This window comes from Fukomys damarensis, unplaced genomic scaffold (genome assembly GCF_012274545.1).
Source record: "Fukomys damarensis isolate Sample0158 unplaced genomic scaffold, DMR_v1.0_HiC HiC_scaffold_17, whole genome shotgun sequence".
Taxonomy (NCBI): domain Eukaryota; kingdom Metazoa; phylum Chordata; class Mammalia; order Rodentia; family Bathyergidae; genus Fukomys; species Fukomys damarensis.
The window spans coordinates 41070028-41078058 of record NW_022900929.1 but is presented as its reverse complement, the minus strand read 5'-3'; the positions used below and the strand labels follow the sequence as shown (position 1 = coordinate 41078058).

Genomic DNA, 8031 nt, shown 5'->3' with positions numbered 1-8031 from the left:
TTTTTTTTTTTTGACAATAGTGAAGATTGAACCCAGGCCTGGTGCATGCTGGGCAAATGCTATAACACTGAGCTACAGCACCAAAATCATCAAGCACGATCTTTAAATGCCTTCCAACAGTGATGTTGTCAAATAGGGTGTGGGTATGTGTGCATGTGCGTGCGTGTGTGTGTGTGTGTGTGTGTGAGAGAGAGAGAGAGAGAGAGAGAGACTTCACGTCTTTAATTTGGTCTAGTGTCTAGAATGTCACTGTAAAACTATGAGTCCTCTATAGTACAGAAACCCTCACTGTTGTTCCTTTCCTGTTTATTCTTTCTCCCTAGTTCCCACCTAAATACCACTGGTCATATCCTAGGTCAGTATATATTTTACTTCCTTCACTAAGTATGTAATTGTTACCTAGATCACTATAATCTCGGCACCTTCCTGCCTGAAGACCCTTATGACTGTAAGATTTTCTCCCTATTTTATCACGTAACTATATGATCCTTCTTGCATTGAGACCTGAAGTCAGAACAATTAAAAGCAGGGACAGTAGAGTCACTTACACCCAGGTTCAAATCTGATTATGCTTCTTCATAGACGTGTAACTCTGGATATATGTTAACTTTCAAGCTGCATGTTAGTAAAAGAAGGGTGATAATGCACAAGTCACAGTCACAGAAGCAAAAAGTAAAATGGTAGTTGCTAAGATTAGGGGTAGGGGAAAAGGGGTGAAATTAGACCAAGGATAAAAAGGAGGAAAAGGAAGAAGAGGGGGAAGAGAAGGAAGGGTGTCCCACCTTACAGATAAGCAGAAAATAAATATGAATAATGTCTGTTTTTTAAGATCCATTACTCACATGGTGTTATTTCAGAAAAGCCTGATAATCAAAGAATACAATCCAGTGAGAAACATTGATTTTATGATAGCTTAAATTTTAACTCATGTATTTCTGTACCTGGAAGGAATATATAATAATAACAATAATAATAATAAACCTTTACAAAGCCCTTTCTTTTCCCATCTGCTTCCCTTATCATAAGTGTTTATCAGGAACCAGGGCCTCACACATGCTAGGCAAGTGCTCTACCACTGAGCTATACCCTCAGGCCTTCAGAACCTTACTTCTTTTACCTTTGAACTAACTCCTCCTCTGCCAGCCCAAATAGCCACAATCTTGCCTGCTTATCCCACCCCCCCCTTTTTAAACTCTGGTTCTTTGTGTTGCCCCCTTCTTGCAAATCTGGATACCAAAACAACCAGAGCTGGCAAAATCCAATTTTCTCCTATGGACACTGAGAGGGTGAAGAAGGTGGTGGGAACAGAGGGAGGAGTCCAGATATTTGCATAATTTTTGTTCTATCATACAGCAGTACCCATCATCTACAACAGCTTCTACTATCTTATTCTTGCCATACATTATAGAATTAAATAATAATTATATTCATTTTCTTTATAAATATGCAGCCAGCTTAACTACATTTCAAGCTCCTTTAGAAAGAACTTCTGTTACATTTTTATACTTCATACCCATAGAACTTGGTGTACTGATAGAAATAGTCTCCCATTTCTGCCATCCAACATGGTAGCCACTAACAGCATGTGACCACTGAGTATTGGAAGTCAAATACTGTTATTGTATTAGATTCATTTAATTTACATTATAAAATCCGATAGGGGTAGTGGCCACCATATTGGACAGAGTAGATCCTAACTACCACAGAACCTGGGCAAAGTAATGACTTCAATTGACTGAATGAATGAGTAAATGATTAGGTTTTAAAAACTAGAAATTGCACAGTTCCAGTGGATATTTTTACAGGATAAATAGTATAGATACTTTCTCAATCTTCTGACCTGGATGGGTAGTGTCTGCTTTCTTATTGCTGTGTACTCTACTCTTTGTAGTTTTTGTGCTCAAAAACGAATAGCAAATGCTAAAATATGATAAACAAGATTCCATATTTAGCCCTCACTTTTTCTTTGATCAATATAAATTCATTCTGAAGCTGAGGAAAGCCTCTTTTGTTTTTCAGAATTAAAATAACCTGCAACGTACATGTTTTATTTAATGGTGAGTTCTTGTTATAACATTTCCCTTCAGGAATGAAAGAGATAAGAGATAAGCTATTGTCACTGTATCCACAAGCAAATACAAGCATCCTCCTAAAAAATTGAAGAGAAATGTCAAAAAGGTTCATCATATATTAAAGATGCATGGACAGGTTATCTCTCTCATATATTGAAAGACTGGATGTTTTTAAATATTTGTAGACCATTATAAGATAGTCAAGGGTTTGACAGCATTAAAATAATATTTATATCAGTAGCACTATGATCTCAATTGCCTCAATATAACAATGTCATTACTCCTGTGATAATTCATCTGAATAGTAATTGTTTCTAAGAATATTGAGCCTTTTCAAAGAATATCTTTATGTTGTCAAATTTATTTCTTTATCTTTTTGTATTTTTAAAACATTACCTTTGAATAAGCCCTATTGTTTCAGATCCATTCCCTCTTCCAGGAGTGACAATTAAAAAAAAAAAAAAAAAGATAAAATGAAGTCACGAGGAGATTCCCAAAAGCACAGGAACGAGGAGCATTATATTCAACTTGAACAGGGATCTTAAAAATAGGGTAACCATAAAATATCTCAGCAAGCAAATAATGCAGACACAAAAGGACAAGATCAGAGTGATTCCACTTAGAAGAAGTACACAGAATAGTCAAACTCTCAGAGATAGGAAGCTGGTTAGGTTAGGGGCTTGGGGCAGGGTTGGGGGAGCCAAGGTTTGTTGCTTAATGAGTACAGAATCTCTGTTTGGAGTGATAAGAAAGTTTTAAAATTAGATAATAGTGATGATTGTACAACTCTGTGAATGTAATTCATGCTTCTGAATGATACACTTTAAAATGGTTAGAAAAGCAAATTTGGGGTTATATGTATTTTATACAATTTCAAAAAGAATTGGTAATCCAAATTTTACATAAAAGAAAAGGAGCCCTGAAAGAGGCCAACAGTCAAGTTTAATCCCAAGATTAGGATTTAGCCCAGCAAAGTCATATTTAAAATGTATAACTTTACAGCTTTGATTTTTATACATAATAGCCTGTAAGGAAACAAGGTTGCCCTCTAAAAAGAAATGCAGGAAGCTAATGATCAATGGCATTTCACTTGAAGAGGAGGAAAAGGTGTTATTAGGACTCAGGAGAGGCTGCTGCTGCAAGCCCTACACATGTGGATGATGCTGGAGTACAGTTACACCCTTCCCAGATAGCTCATAGACCAACCACAGAAAAAGAATGAGGGGCTGTCCCAAGTGAACTGACTTAAGGCGATATTTTTTTAGTGATATGTGGCTGTGGTGTGATACTTGTACTGGAAAGGACTCTCAGGGCCATTTTCCTTCCTTTTGACTTGAAACAGGACAGCAAATAAGTCATCTCGAGCTGAGAACTTACACCTTGTCTGACAACTTCCCAAAAGATCCCCTGGATGTCTGATCCATGTCTCTTAGATGAGAATTTAAAATGCTCCTTTTGTCATGCCTAATTAGAAGTGGGCAGGAAGCCACAGCATCTTCTTGTTAGCTTCTAAGTCTTTCACAATCCAGAGTCTAATGGATCAAGTGCTCAAGGCAGCCGGTAAGTGGTGGGGCCTTGCTCCTCCTTCATGTCAGGATTAAGGCAGGAAAGCAGAGCCAAAATATTTAGTAGGGAAATGAGGGAATGGGTCTAGGAATGAGATCATACACAAGTGTGGAGGGAGCTGGGCAAGGTTTGGAAGTGAGAATAAGAGGAACAGAGAAAGTGTTACCAAGGTGCCTTGTTTGATGTCCTGACATGCAGTGCGAGCATCTACGACATGGTAGGGAAACCCAAGAAGCCTCACTCATCTAGATGACAGAGTGGGTCATAGAGGAGGACTCCATGGAGGGGTCGAAGAGAGCCATGCCCTGGCAGACTCGTGGGCCACAGCCACACACTGTGGACCATCTGGAGCCATTGCTGATCAAAGGCCAAAAGGAGAGAACACTGATGACTCGAAAGCACAGCAGAGGCACCTACTCTCCATTTCTGCTTCTGTCCCTCACTATAATGGCCATGCAACCCTCCATGAATGACAGCTGCTGATTTGCTCCCATCGTCCAAATCGCCTGTGACCAACTCTGTGACTGTGGCACAGTCAATTTGAAAATCGCAATGCATATAAGCTATAGCTGTTCTGTACCTTATAATTAATGTGTAGATGTAAGCTTTAAAAAAAATCAAAAGTGTTCCTTGAATCTAGTAACAACATGTTTTTGCCCACTCTGTTCTTGCCCCATTAAGGATAAACAAAAACATTGATTGTTGATTTTTAAAAGTCAGTATTTCACTTTTTCCCTCCTGACCCTGTTTCACTTCATAACTGATGATAGGAAAGATAGCGCTTTGTTATTCCCCATCACATCAGGCTGAGTCACAAGACTGTCATCCCACATCTCCAGTGCAATTGGAGAACATTATCTGTCAGCCAATTGAGCAGTTTCTAAATTGACTGCCTTTCCTGACTGTCTCAAATCCAGAAGTAGAGTTTTGTTGGCAGTGATAACAGTTTGCAAACAACCAAAATATCCACCATTAGAAAAGTGGTTAAATAAGTTATGAAAGAAATACTTAGTGGAATACTGTATAGAGTTCAGAGGGAAAGTGAGACCTTGTCCTTACTATGGAACCACCATACGTTATTTTGCTAAGTGAAAAAAGCCATGTGAGAACAGCATATATGACACCATTAAGCAAAGGGATGCATATATCATTCACCTCCAAGGAAAGTGATCAGAAAGGGAATCACCAAGGAGAAAGAATATATCATCTTTGAATATTGTGCCATGGGTTTAGACAGACAGACAGACAGACAGACAAGACCCTCAGTGGTCTGCCTTGTCAGATAGTGTTATCTGGCATATAAAATCCCAAATCTTTGTTTTGGTATCAATGATGCCCAGAAGAAAGAATGTTATAATAATCTATATCATAATTAGAACTCTAAATTCTCATATTGGGCTAATGTACCAAAAGTGTAAACACATACAAGAGACATATGCAAAATATCCTACTTCTTGCATTTCATTTTTCATTACATCCAATATTTTAGTGTGTTTATATATTTTGTGACGTGAATTTAAAGATCTAAGAAAATTAAGTTGTAACATTTTTTTCCTCTGATTCACTTTCTATTTCAAACTTCAGAAAGAAGCCCCCTCATCTGTTTATCAGAATCAGTTATTAAAGGAAGGAGAATGTTATTATTAAGTCAGTTAAGAGGCTTATTCTGTCCCTTCAACTTTGCTTGGACCACCTGCTACAGGAGGACTGGATTTGCTGTGTTTTCCCTTTGTAATTTATTTCCTCTGTCTAAATTACATTTCCCTCTTTTAGTCTGTCCAGATGTTTTACAGGTGCTTAACTTCTGAGCTTCTCACTAAAAAGACAAATGTTCTTTCTCATATGTACCTATGGATAAAAAACAAACTGCCTTTTACATGAAATCTTACCCTTGTACTACACAAATCACACCCTCAAAAGAGCACACCAGTATGAGCCTGAGGTTGGCGCTGATTTCCTAGGAATGGGGACTTTTCTCATACATGAGCCCTGACTCTCCCTCTCCATTTTCTCCTGACCTTTTGCTAGTTAATGTCCACATTCAAAATACTTAAAGTGATCATTATGAAAGGGATGTAGAACATGATCACACAAATAGAGACTTTCTCCTCTGGTACTGTACTGCCTTGACCATCTCCTGATATTCAGAGCGAAAGACACTAAAAATATGATATTGGCATATTTTAGGATGATTATCAGATTTCTTTCATGCAAACCTGTGCTTGAATTTTCTTCCCTTTCAGTGGCTCATCCATATGCCAAAGAACATTCATTCTTCTTTTCCATCAGTACAGGGCCTTCACACTGAGCCATATTCCTAACCCTTTTTTATTTTTTATGTTGAGACAGAGTCTTGCTAAATCACTAAATATCCCAAGGTGGGCTTGAACTTGTGATCCTCCTGCCTTAGCCTCCCAGAGTGCTCACATTAAAGATCTGTTCCATCATGCCTGGCAGCACTAATTCTTCATAAAACTGCTGGCTCTACTACCAGCACCGAACAACTATCTCAAATCAGGATAAAGATCAGCACCTGAAGGCAAGGGCTGTGCTAGCATGTCCTTGCAGCTGCATCTCCAGTTCTCAATTTAGTCTATAGTTTCCTATTATTCTTTTATAGCATGAGAAGCTGCCTTGTCACAGCTGTCTCCCATTAGAAATGGTTTATTTAGAAAACATTGGGGAATAGACAAGGTTGATGCTCTGAACTCCAATATTAGTATCTTACCATGCCCCTTTCTCTTCCCGAGGTAGAAAACTGAAGATCAGGGTGAAGGTCATCTCCTATTATGCTCTCTTTGCTTCACTTCCTTCTAGCTGCTGGACTTCGTGCTGCTCTTTCTAACTTGGAATTTTGGCACTTGCTGTTGCTTCTGTCTAGAATGATCTTCTTCTAAAGAGCAGAGCTCACTCCTTCATTTTCTTCGTGTCATTATTCAAGTGTCGCTTTTCTTGGTCACCCTGTTTAACATGACCATCCCTAGAGCTTCCTTTCCACCTTCCCACTTAATTTGTGTCTGAGGGCCTTCATTTTATATATTTTAATTTTTGTTATTTTATCATTCTATTACAAATTACATGAGGACAGAGAATTTTGTCTACGTTTTTTCACTGCTGTACTCCGAAGGAATTAGTGAAGTCTGTCTAGCACCATTGTGGCTCTACCCACGCTAATTTTGGAGCCTATTCTCCATTCTTTGGAGACCATCTCCTCAGCAACTCCATCCATGTGGTTACCATGGGATCTTCCACGTAGCCCAGCAGGACTCCAGCCCTTGGCCTTCATTGTTAGATATGAAAGTACATCCCTTACTTGCACAGGAGAAGAGATCGATCTGCCTCAGAAAACTTGGAATCTAGATCAAAAGCTCAAAGTTCAACCTGATCATTCCACTGAACTGAGAAAATGCAAGCCTACAGCTACTGTTGACAAGCAAAGCTTTTATCTGTGTGGACCGTCAAACAGAGCAGGTCTGCAGCTGACAGCAGAGTGGAACATCATGTATAGAAGCACCAAGGTATGACCTGATATGGTCTTCATGACCTTAGAGTCTGATTTCAACTCACTTATGAGAGTCAGCTGCACACCTATCCTTCCATTTTAAAATACCCTTATATCCTTACACTGCATTCTCCCTTTAAAAAAATAGGGTCTATGGGGTGCAGCTCAGTGGTAGAGCACTTGCCTAACATGCATGAAGCCTGAGTTTCAGCCCCACTACGACAACGTAAAGCAAACAAAAACAAAAGACCCACTAAAGATGGTTGTCTATCGATAGTTAACAAAATTATGATCTCCTTTAAGGCTGCTAGAAACTTGAGGAGGTAGCTAATCTTTCTCTCAGTTTACAGATGAGGAAATCTCAATAAGGTTATGGGAAGTGACAGAGCTGGATTTTTTAGGGGAGATGGGAAGTCAGTTCTCCAGTTTGTAAGGACTTTCACTCTTGCAATTCAGTCAAGTCCAACCATCTTGAAGCTTTGTCGTTTGAAGTTTTTTTGTCACTGAGATTTTTACGTACATGAAGTAGAATAGCACTGTACAACAGCTCCCCCTGAGCATGTGAACCAGCTTCAATCCTGCTCGGCTTCATTAGCCTTGTTTCTTGATGGATATCCAAGCAGTAGACAAAAAAAATTTTTAGAAAAACAAACTCACAAAGACAAAAACAAGCTTGGTAAGATTCCAGTCATTAAAGTAGTTTCTAAAGAAATACTGGGTGATGATCCTCCATAGGGAACGGCCGAAAAAGAAGAGACTCTGAGCTCAAGGGGCTAAGCCACTGAAGCATGCAGCGTACATGAGTGTGGAGTGGCATCAAAGGCAGGAGGGGAGGAGATGGGGGAGAGAAAAAGAGAGTGGGAGAAGGAGAGGGAGGGGAGAGAAAGGGGG

The 8031-nt window shown here is 39.2% G+C and overlaps 1 protein-coding gene across 14 annotated transcripts in view; it reads left to right on the top strand.

Moving 5' to 3' along the window:
* Nucleotides 1-8031, top strand: part of LOC104862569 — a 20860-nt gene that overhangs the window by 5769 nt on the left and 7060 nt on the right. For 5 of the 14 annotated variants that reach the window (XR_002025372.1, XR_002025368.1, XR_002025367.1 and 2 more), the window contains 2 exons: nucleotides 324-355; nucleotides 2088-2143. The exons of 3 other annotated variants lie outside the window; for them this stretch is intronic. The gene's annotated coding sequence lies outside the window, so the exon portion shown is untranslated. Of the gene's footprint in view, nucleotides 1-323; nucleotides 356-2087; nucleotides 2144-3414; nucleotides 3633-3836; nucleotides 4304-6726; nucleotides 6931-6959; nucleotides 7157-8031 lie in introns of those variants that run through there. 6 more of the 14 variants (XR_002025371.1, XR_002025374.1, XR_002025370.1 and 3 more) reach the window with 4 other exon arrangements.